Below are 11,431 nucleotides of genomic sequence, written 5' to 3' on the forward strand. Positions count from 1 at the left end.
TAACGCAGCAGCAACCTCTTGGGGCGATGCAACTCAATTTCGGCGAAGGTGGCGCTAAGTTGCGCCCGGCGCTGAATTTAGCGAACGCCCGGCTGTAGCGCCCCAAACGTGGCGATACTGAATTTCTAGGCCATTGTGTCTTACTTATATGGATTACCATTCATTTAAGTATTGAAATGAAGTTCTTCCCTATAAAACTTTCAAGAAACCCACCACCAACCACATGAAGAAGCAAATTTTGCCCTAATGTGATTCCATAATTCTTGTTTCATGCTCATCAAGGAACAGTTTTTATTTAATGAAAATTATAGATGATAAAAGAAGCATACCCAACAAACAGCCCAGTTTCAGAGTCCAAGAGAATTTGAGCCTTTACTGAATTCCTAAAGCTTTGAAGGTGTTTAAGCAGGATGGACTGGCGCCATTAGTTATGGAGGTACATAGTGGCTGGGAAGGAAACCTGATAGCATATTATCAAAGTCACAAATGACATCCTACTTGATGGTGACTGTGGCAAACTATCCCTCCTCATCCTTCTCAACCTGTCTGTAGCCTTTGACACGGTTGGCCACACCATCCTCCCCCAACACCTCTGTCGTCCAGCTGGGTGGGACTGCCCCCGTCTGGTTCCATTCTTATCTATCCAGTCGTAGCCAGACAATCACCTGCAATGGCTTCTCTTCCCACTTCCGCACCATTACCATTGGAGTCCCCAAGGATCTATCCTTGGCCCCCTCCTATTTCTCATCTACATGCTGCCCCTCGATGACATCATCCGTAAACAAAACATCAGGTTCCACCTGGTGTACACTGAGAGCACCCAGCTCTACCTCACCAACATCTCGCTAGACCCTTTCACCATCTCTGATTTGTCATACTGCTTGTCCAACATAGCAGAAATGTTCCACAACTAAATATTTGGGCTGGATTTTGCATGGGATCAGCAGGTGCGATCGGTGGTAAAGTGTTTTTTTTCCCCAGCAGATCGGGACCCTGCTGTGAACCCGCTGCCACACGCCTTTACCAAATGTCAGGTCTGTCAGCGCTGAGCAGACCCAACAAGCAGCGGCGAGGGAGGCAATTAAAATCATTAGTGGCTTGTTTTGAGCCACTTATCAATGATTTTTGCCAAGCTTTTTTGATTTGCCAGGTCGCTTACCGGTTTCCCGTTGTGCCTAGACCTCGTCTGTGAAGCTGAGGCGGGAGGTCAGTGGTCATTGAATCAGCTGTCAAGTTAAAGCTCCCAGCTGATTGAGAAATGTTCCCTTAACCACTAGCTTCTCTAAACGGCATTTCCACAACAGATTCAGGATGCTGCACGTCTTTACACAAGTCTCCATCCAGTCTGACCTCATTACCTCTCCCACCATTGATAGATCGCTTCTGTCATCTCTACTTCACCTGCCATCTATTCCATCAGCATGGGTGCCCTTGAAACTCTCTCACCTTGGTCCTCAGAATCCTACCACGATCAGCCCCAACACCAGCATCACCAGGCACACCAGCAGCACCAGGCACACCAGCAGCACCAACAACACCAACCTTCTCCGCAATCAACTGATGCTGCACAGGACACAGGGCATCAGCACCTGAGCACATTGCTGCCCGGGAGGCCAGGGATGGCTTCATCATGGCCAGATTTACTTCACTTGACGCTGTACACCCTGGCTGCCACATGATGCGTCAGGTTGGCACCACCCCACACCAACACCATAAAGCATCCCTACAATGCCCAAGCCATTCCTTTCACACACATGACCATTGCGGGGGGAGAACCGTTATGTCTCACCATTCACTGCAACTCACTAGGCCACTTCCAAAGGTGCACACAAATCTGTCCAACAACGCAAAGTGTTGAAAATAAAGATTTCAATGTTTGACACCACATATGGGGGGAGTCGTGGGAGAGCCTGGGTGCAACCCTGCACCTCTGTTCAGTGCTTGTCAGTGTTTGCAGCACCTCTATGCTGTAGAACACTGACAGCACAAATGTCAAAATAAAGTTGGTCAAGGTCCCTTTAAGGAAACCGTCTGATGACGTGTCATCAAATGACGTCACCAGACTGGCTTCCTCTAATTGGCCGGGAAACTCGCTGGGTGGGCTTAACAAGCCCAATCATGCTAAATTAATTTTAGAGGCCGGGATGGAGACAGTAGTGGGGTCGGGACCTGCCACCGATGTCGCCCACCATGGACCCGCCGAGGTTCGTAAAGTCCAAACTTATGTTTTTGGACCCTGCCACAGACTCCGTTCCCTAGCCACCGACTTCATTCATAGAAGATAGGAGCAGGAGTAGGCCATTCGGCCCTTCGAGCCTGCTCCGCCATTCAATGAGATCATGGCTGATCATCCAATTTCAGTACCCTGTCCCTGCCTTCTCCCCATATCCCTTGATCCCTTTAGCCTCAAGAAATATATCCAACTCTTTCTTGAATATATTTAATGAACTGGCCTCCACCGCCCTCTGTGGCAGAGAATTCCACAAGTTCACCACTCTCTGGGTGAAGAAATTCCTCCTCATTTCAGTCCTAAATGGCTTACCCCTTATCCCTAATCTGAGTCTGAGGCTGAACCAGACCGTTCGCAACCTTGGTGTCGTATTTGACCCCGAGATGAGCTTCCGACCACATATCAGCTCCATCACCAGGACTGCCTACTTCCACCTACCGTAATATTGCCTGACTCCTCCCCTGCCTCAGCTCATCTGCTGTTGAAATCCTCATCCATGCCTTTGTTATCTCTAGACTGGACTATTCCAACGCTCGCCTGGCTGGCCTCCCATCTTCCACCCAACATAAACTTGAGCTCATCCAAAACTCAGCTGCCCGTATCCTAACTCGCACCAAATCCCGTTCACCCATCACTCGTGACCTACATTGGCTCCTGGTCCAGCAACACCTCGATTTTAAAATTCTCCTCCTTGTTTTCAAATCCCTCCATGGCTTTGTTCCTCCCTAGCTCTGAAATCTTCTCCAGCCCTGCAACCCTCCGAGATCTCTGTGCGCCTCCAATTTTGGCCTCGTGCGCATTCCCGATTTTAATTGCTCCACCATTGGCAGCCGTGCCTTCAGCTGCCGAGGCCCTAAGCTCTGGAATTTCCTCTCTAAATCTCTCCGTCTCTATACCTCGCTCGCCTCCTTTTAGACACTCCTTAAAACCTAACTCTATGACCCTCATCTGTTCTAATATCTCCTTATGTGGCTCAGTGTCAAATTTTGTTTTATAACGCTCCTGTGAAGCACCTTGGGGCATTTTACCACGTTAAAGGCGCTATATAAATTCAAGTTGTTGTTATATTGAGAAAGATGCACATGGGAAGTTATGAGAAACAAGAACAAAGAGAACAGGATATGGAGACAGGAGGGAATTGGATATATACTTGAAAAGGAAACATTTGCAGGGCTATGGGGAAAGTGCAGGGGAGTGGCACTAATTGGATAGCTCTCTCAAAGAGCTTGCACAGGCACAATGGGCTGAATGGCTTCGTTCTGTGCTGTATGATTCTAATAAGAAGGGAGACATTGAGCAACTGGCAAAGAAAAATATAGTTTTCATCAATTATTTTTCCTGATGAATTAAATCTCTGTGATTTTTTTACTACGTCACTAAAGTTTCTACATATCAATATTATGCAGCATCCAGCAAACTACTATGGGCTGAATTTTAACTCCCAAAAACGGGTGGGTTGGGGCTGTGGCAGAGGTTAAAATGCAAAAAATCTGAAACAGGAACCCAACACACCTCGAAACTGCCCACTTCTGGTTTTAGCCGAGGTGGGATGAGGGACAGGCGAACAATCCGCTCGCGGGAAGCGGGCTGGTCATTTAAATATTATAATGAGGCTGCCTGCCTTCATTTTAACAGTCATTCTATTTTTAACTCATTTTGGCTGGGTGCAAGGAGGCGAGAAGGGCTGAATCCATAAGGTGAGTGCCTTTACAGCACTACTTGTGGGCCAGGAGCAGGAGTGCTCCCTCCATGCCCAACAAGCTAACCAGTAAATGCCAACCACCCCCCCACCATCTGCTCCCCCCCCCCCCCCGGCCACCATCTGCCTCCCCAGCCCCCAGCCACCATCGGACCTCCATGACCACCATCGGATCCCCCTCCCCCTGCGATTGGGACCTCCCATCCCCACGATCGGAACAAACCCCCCGTGGTCAGCACCCCACCCTTACCACGATCTCTCTCACTCCCCCACTACCCCTACCTGCTCTCTTTGGCTGCGACCTTGTGAAGCACGCTTCCTGTCCAAAAGGTCTCCAGCCTGTGGGCAGGAACCCGACAGAAAAAGATTTAAAAGAGCAGTGCAGTTAAAACCTGCAGGACATTCAGGAAACCTGTTCTTTCGGGTTTCCCGACCTCACAAGAGCCCCCCAGCACGGAACTCGCCTCCGGGCTAAAATTATAATTAAATATAATCCTGGCTACACTTGCTGGGCTGTGCATCATGGCTCCATCAGATTTGTCCAGGCACCCAAACTGAGACTTCAGAATGTAAACAGTCTACTTTTTCACACTTCTTATAGTCTCATGGGCCTCAATATGTTTGCTGGGTCCCTCTTTCTGGATGATGTACTGGAGTCATTAGCTGTAACAGTAGGGGATATTCCTGACCACCAATAACCATCCTGGTGCATGGTTTTAAGTCATCAGCATTGGTATAGTGGATTGTCACATGATAAGAGCATAACTACAGCTACCTAGACAGTCGGCATTAACATGCTGGATAAGATGATCGGCATCACACACTAGCTGGACATTCATAGAATGAAACCCTTTCCTATCAATGAAATGAAGAGGGTTTTTATATGAGGCTTTCAAGGCCACACATATTCTTGTCAGTTGGTCTCTGCACCTGCGGGAATTCCGCCACTCGACACAACTGGACTGCTTGGTTTCTTTATTTTGCAGGTTCCATTGAGAACTTTATAACTGCGAGGCCTACCTGAACAGAGCTTCAATTACTTCTTTATACAGTAGTGAGCTGCTGCCTAACTAATGTGACAAAGATCACCTGAGGATGCCCGAAACGATCCAGTGGCAAATAAATTCAAAGCAGTGGTCATTTTCACTGCTACATTGTTTCTTGTTGAAATGGGCTGCAGATCTTCAGGCAGCAGTTGGCATAACTCCCTAATAGCCTTGAGGAAAGAGCAGAGGAACTTCAGCCTTCTGAGGCACTAACGAGCAGAGAGAGCTAAGTAAGACTTTTTAGGTTGTGTTCTCTATAACATAGATATTGATGTACTGGTAACAAGTGTCTTACGTGATGTCTCACTCTAAGCACCTTCAATCTCTCCTCTTAAATTCACCTCTCCTCCTCTTCCTCCTCCTCTTCATAACACAGTAAGAAAAGGATTTCCATTGGGCAATCCATTTTCCCAATACAAATTGTAAAAGTACTGACTTTAAAACGCCAGGAGAACTATTTTGTGAAGCTCCAAAGCTCATAGCTAAATAAACCACTGTTTGGAAAGTTTTAGACAGCTACACCAAAGATGGTTTCCATTATGTGGTGTCTGTCTCAGAGATACCATTGTGATACTCACACCACCACTTATATAGTGGCTGTTTTGCCCACTATTGAACTAGAGGTACTGATTTGGATATATCACATGGACAGCTTGGCCACGTTCACTCGCTGCCATTTACACACGAGGGGAGTCTAAGGGTCGTCGGTTATCAGGACAGGCAATTTATAGCAAGTGAAATTTTGGTGGCCATATTTTGGGGGAATTGATGTTGTGGCGGTAAGCTACAGTATGCCATTTTGCTCTTTACACCAACTCAAGACCACCCGAAAATGGGCGTTATTTTAAAGGGAAATCCAGCCTCATATGACTGCATGGTTCTTAATACAGAGTTAGCAAAATTAACCTATGTTTCCAGAATGTCAGTAAACTGTTTAATAGAGTTAGATTTATTAATGGTTTTTCTCAGAGCTTAGATGCCAGACACCAATTCTAATAGATTTACTAGTTCATTTTTATTTTATTTTTAAGTATAATACTGTTTTGGGAAATATTTACACTACCTTAAATTAATGTTTAAAATTATTTAGTTATTTCTGCAATATAAAGCAAGTTATTTGAACTAAATAAGTATCTATTCCAGATTAGCATAGTTATTACAACTAGAGATAAGGACTGAAATTATAATTTGTTTTCTCTGCATATATTTAGGAATATATTTAACAATTAGATTTGAATGCCATTTAAATGATCACTCTGACTGGTACTTATCTGTTTCCAATTAATTTGATCTCCTGTTTGCTTTCTGATTTAAACTTATGATGAATCCCATCTTCCTCTAGCTCATAGAGTGTTTCAAAATGCAGATTGTTCCCTTGTCCAGCTACAGGAAAAAGCATGGAATTCAAGCACAGTTTTGGGCTAGTCATGTTTTTTAGCAATTCATTAAGAACATGGCAATTTTGTACTCTGTATGTATTTTTTTAATTGAATGAGAGAGACTGCTTTTCAGTTGCTTTATACTGTCATATCATCCATTTACCGAATTACTCAAAATAGCTAGAAATACAAAGAAAAATGGCAAATGCTGGAAATCTGAAATAAAAAACAGAAAACGGTAAAAAAAAACTCAGTAGGTCCATCATTGTGGTGTATGTAACCGTTCCACCTTTAAGAGAACTATTTTAAGAGATGCACTACTTTATCTTGGCTGCTGTATACTGTAATACCGGTGGTGACCACACCGGTATATAAGTGCTGTGTAATGATTTATTGAGCAGTTCAGCCTGACCTTCGACTAGTAAAGACCTGTTGAATTTATTCTTGTGGTCTGTGTGCAGTGATTCTTATTAACAATAACTAGAACACACAGACTTAACAGTGGCGACGATGACGATCTTACCCTGCGGCAGAGATATATCCAAGGCAGTTTAACGGGCGTCGAGAAGAGGCATCCGCCCTCATCATCCTGCTGAGAAAAGACTCGGGTCTGAAGAGCAAGGAAGAATCCTGACACGAAGCCTTCCATCAGCAACAGGCAGTGATCATCCCTTCTATCACGGTGGTGGGTAAGCCGATCAGCGACGAGCAACAAGTCGGCCACGTTGGCTGTGAAGTAGGGGAGGGAAAAACGGAGGATATAAGGGCGGAGAACTCGACCACGGCCGGGGAAAAGAGCCGGACAGAAGTCGGGGCCAGAGGCGCTGAGACTGGGGCAGCGTAAGGCACGGGAGCTGCGGTGAATGCAAATGCAGCCGGTGTAAAAGACCGGGCTGCAAGCGGGCTGGGAGACGCAACAGCGTCGAGAGAGAGCTCGACCGCGACCGGAGAAAAAGGCCGGGCAGCTACCGAGACCGCGAGGCGCGGGAGAAAATAAAAATAATTTTTAAAAAACCGCGGAGAACTCAGCCGCAGCCGGGGGAAAGGACCGGACTGCAAGAGGGGCTGGGAGGCACGATTTGAGAACCGCTGGGGAGGGCGAACGCAGCAATACGGCAATCGCCATTACAGCCAGCGGGGGAGAAAGGCAAACGCGGGAAGCCGCCATTTTCGTAGGCGGGGGAAGAAGACAAGCGCGGGAAACCGCCATTTTGAAAAAAAAAAATAAAAGAAAAATTTCTTTTTGTTTCTCAAGAAGATTGCGAGGATGCCTAAGCGTGGTAACATCAACGATTTCGATGCCGATGTTGAAGATTGGGCCACGTATGTAGAACGCATAGAGATTTATTGTAAGGCAAATAAAATATCAGATGAAGATAAAGCACTAACCTTAATAAACTCAATGGGTGCGAAGACATATGGGCTATTGAAGCATCTTCTATCACCAGCTAAACCGGCGGATCAGGCTTTCGCTAATATTGTTGCTGTCCTGAGAAATCATTTGAACCCCACACCGCTGATGTTAGCGGAACGATTTAAATTTTATGCGAGAGCGCAACTGAAAGAGGAAAGCAACGCGGAGTATTTAATTGAACTGTGTAAGCTAGCAAAATACTGTCAGTTTGGGGAAAGACTGACAGAGGCACTGAGAGACAAATTCGTGTGTGGATTGTCGAAAGAAGGAACACAAAAGCGGCTGCTTGAAGAGAATGATCTTACACTTGATAAGGCTGTCACTATTGCAGCATCGCACGAAGCCGCAGCGAGAGGCACTGCGGAAGTGCAGCTGAAGGCAGCGGTACTCAGCGTAGATCAAATGGCTTTGGGTACAGCGAAATGTTATCGTTGTGGAAAGACAACACACGATCAGAACCAATGCTGGTTTAAAAATCAGGAATGTAGAAAATGTGGCAAGCTTGGTCACATAGCTAAAGTATGCCGGTCAGGAAAGAAGACCAGCAACAAAAAGTCACCGCAGGAAAAGTGCAGAAAGGTACATAAGGTGGCTGAGAAGAGTTCGGATGAACAGAATTCGGATTCAGACTCCAACAGCAAGGAACTGGGTAGTCTGAGAATTTACAATGTGAGTAAGGAAGCTGACCTACAAACTATCTGGGTCACACTTCAGATAGCAGGAGTCCAAGTGAAGATGGAATTGGACACCGGATCGGCGTTGACGGTCATGAATAAGCAAGATTACAAAAGGTTATTCACACATATTCCCCTATGGGATACGGAGATAGTATTGCAGACATACACGGGGCAAAGAGTATACCCCATCGGAAAGATAAAAGTCAAGGTGGTACACAAGGGCAAAGAACACCAAGGAATGGACTTATATGTACTACCTGAGGGAGGTTCACCACTTCTGGGACGGGAGTGGATCAGGAAAATAAATATGGACTGGCACTCCCTAAAAGCAATAACGGTAGATTCCGGAAAAAAAGATGTCAAACCTGAACGATTGTCCAGAATATTGGATGAGGCTAAAGAGGTGTTCCAACAGGGACTGGGAACACTGAGAGGAATTACGGCAAAAATCAAGATTGCAGAACATGCAAACCCAAAATTTTTCAAAGCCAGACCGGTACCTTATGCGATACGACCTGCTGTGGAAGCTGAGCTGGAAGGGCTAGAACGTTCAGGAGTACTGTCTAAGGTGGACTGGAGTGAGTGGGCCACGCCCATTGTTCCCGTCATGAAGCGTTCATCGAGTAACAAGCCAGGGGAACCGGGGAAGGTCCGCATCTGTGGAGACTTCAAGATCACGGTTAATCCGGTGCTTCACACGGTGCAATATCCGCTTCCGCGGATTGAGGATAGCTTTGCTTCATTGTCTGGCGGGAAACACTTCACCAAGATAGACCTGGCGCAAGCGTACTTACAGATGGAAGTTGAGGAAGAGTCGCGCCAGTATCTCACAATCAACACGCACAGAGGCTTGTATCGATATAATAGACTGGTTTTTGGAGTGGCTTCGGCTCCAGCAATTTGGCAGAGGGCCATGGAGCAGGTATTACAGGGAATTCCAAGCACTCAATGTTACTTGGACGATATCCTGATTACAGGAGATGACGATGAGGAACACCTTGCAAATTTGAAACTGGTGCTCACCAGATTGAAGGAATATGGACTTCGAGTTAATCGCCAGAAATGTGAGTTCTTTCAGAAACGGATCTCGTACTGTGGTCATGTCATTGACCAGGAGGGGCTGCACAAGTCAGCTGACAAGATCGAAGCTGTTGTGAAGGCTCCCGCTCCGGAAAATGTATCCCAGTTGAGGTCGTTCCTAGAGTTGATTAACTATTACCATAAGTTTCTGCCAAATCTATCCACGGTGCTGCACCCGCTGAACGCTCTTTTGCAGAAAGAAGTACCATGGAAGTGGAGCAAGGACTGTAAGAAGGCCTTTCGCAAAAGCAAGGCATTGATCACCTCAGAGGAAGTGTTGGCTCACTTCAACCCAACTCTACCTATTCGTTTAGCTTGTGATGCTTCTCCTTATGGTATTGGAGCAGTACTCTCACACAAGTTGCCAAATGGCTTGGAAAGGCCAGTCGCATTTGCATCCAGATCATTGACCTCCGCTGAGCGCAACTATGCTCAGATAGATAGGGAGGCTCTCAGCCTTGTGTGGGGAGTAAAGAAGTTTAATCATTACCTGCAGGGCCAGGAGTTTACACTGCTGACAGACCACCAGCCGTTGGTATCCATTTTTAACCCTAAGAAGGGTGTTTCGGTGATGACAGCACAGAGGCTCCAGAGATGGTCCCTTTTCCTAGGGGCACATCAATATCAGATAGAATTCAAAGGTACAAAGCAGCATGGTAATGCTGATGGGCTGTCGCGCCTGCCATTACCTACTGAGGAGGAGGCACCGACGGTTGACCCGGTGGAGTTATTTCACTCGACCATCATCGAATGTTTACCTGTCACCAATGCAAATATTGAAAGGGAGACTAGGAATGACCCGACACTGTCCCGGGTCTACGAATTGACAGTAAAGGGATGGCCAGCCCATGGTGATCCACTGTTACCGGCATTCTCAGCAAGACGAGAACAGCTGTCCATCTGTCAGGGAACATTGATGTATGGAACAAGGGTGATTATCCCTCCTAAGTTAAGAGAGAGAGTTCTAAAAGAACTACATGAAGGTCATCTGGGGGGAGTCAAGATGAAAAGCCTTGCTAGGGCTTATGTGTGGTGGCCGGGTATCGACCAACAGATAGAGGATCTGACGAAAAGCTGCTCAGGGTGCCAAAAAGTCCAAAATGCACCTCCAATTGCACCGCTGCATCCATGGGAATGGCCTTCAACCCCATGGCAACGTGTACATATTGACTTTGCTGGTCCATTCATGGACTCCATGTTTTTAATTGCGGTGGACGCACATTCTAAATGGCCAGAAGTGATTAAAATGACTACCACTACCTCGGAGAAGACGATCGCGGTGCTAAGAACGATATTTGCAAGAAATGGATTGCCAGAGCAAATATGTTCAGACAACGGACCACAGTTCGTGTCAGAGGAATTCCAGAAATTCCTGAAGAAGAATGGGGTGAAACATTATACCTCTGCCCCATATCATCCAGCTACGAATGGGCTGGCCGAGAGGTTTGTACAGACGTTCAAAAAGGCAATAAAGGCCATGAGCGAAGATCAGATTCCGCTGCAACACAAGGTGGACAATTTCCTACTGGCATATCGAAATGCCACCCATGCAACAACAAACCAAAGTCCTGCCATGATGTTCTATAACAGGAGGTTGCGGTCCAGGTTGGACTTGTTAAAACCAAATGTGCGGAGGGAAGTCGAAAACAAACAGTTCCAGCATATCAATAACAAGCCCACTCGGAGTTTTGAAATAGGACAACCGGTGTTAGCCAGGGACTATAAAAACGAGAAATGGCAATCTGGAACAATTCGGGCCAGACAAGGACCCCTGATGTACACGGTAGATGTTGGTGAAAACGTAATGCGACGTCATGCCGACCAACTGGTGGGATCGAGAACAAGGGTCGAGCCCATGGTTACGACAGAGACAACCGTGGAGGAAGTTAGTGAACCTGAAGCATCT

Source organism: Somniosus microcephalus, chromosome 3 (genome assembly GCF_052327205.1).
Source record: "Somniosus microcephalus isolate GS21.2 chromosome 3, FLI_Smic_1.0, whole genome shotgun sequence".
NCBI classification, from domain to species: Eukaryota; Metazoa; Chordata; class Chondrichthyes; order Squaliformes; family Somniosidae; genus Somniosus; species Somniosus microcephalus.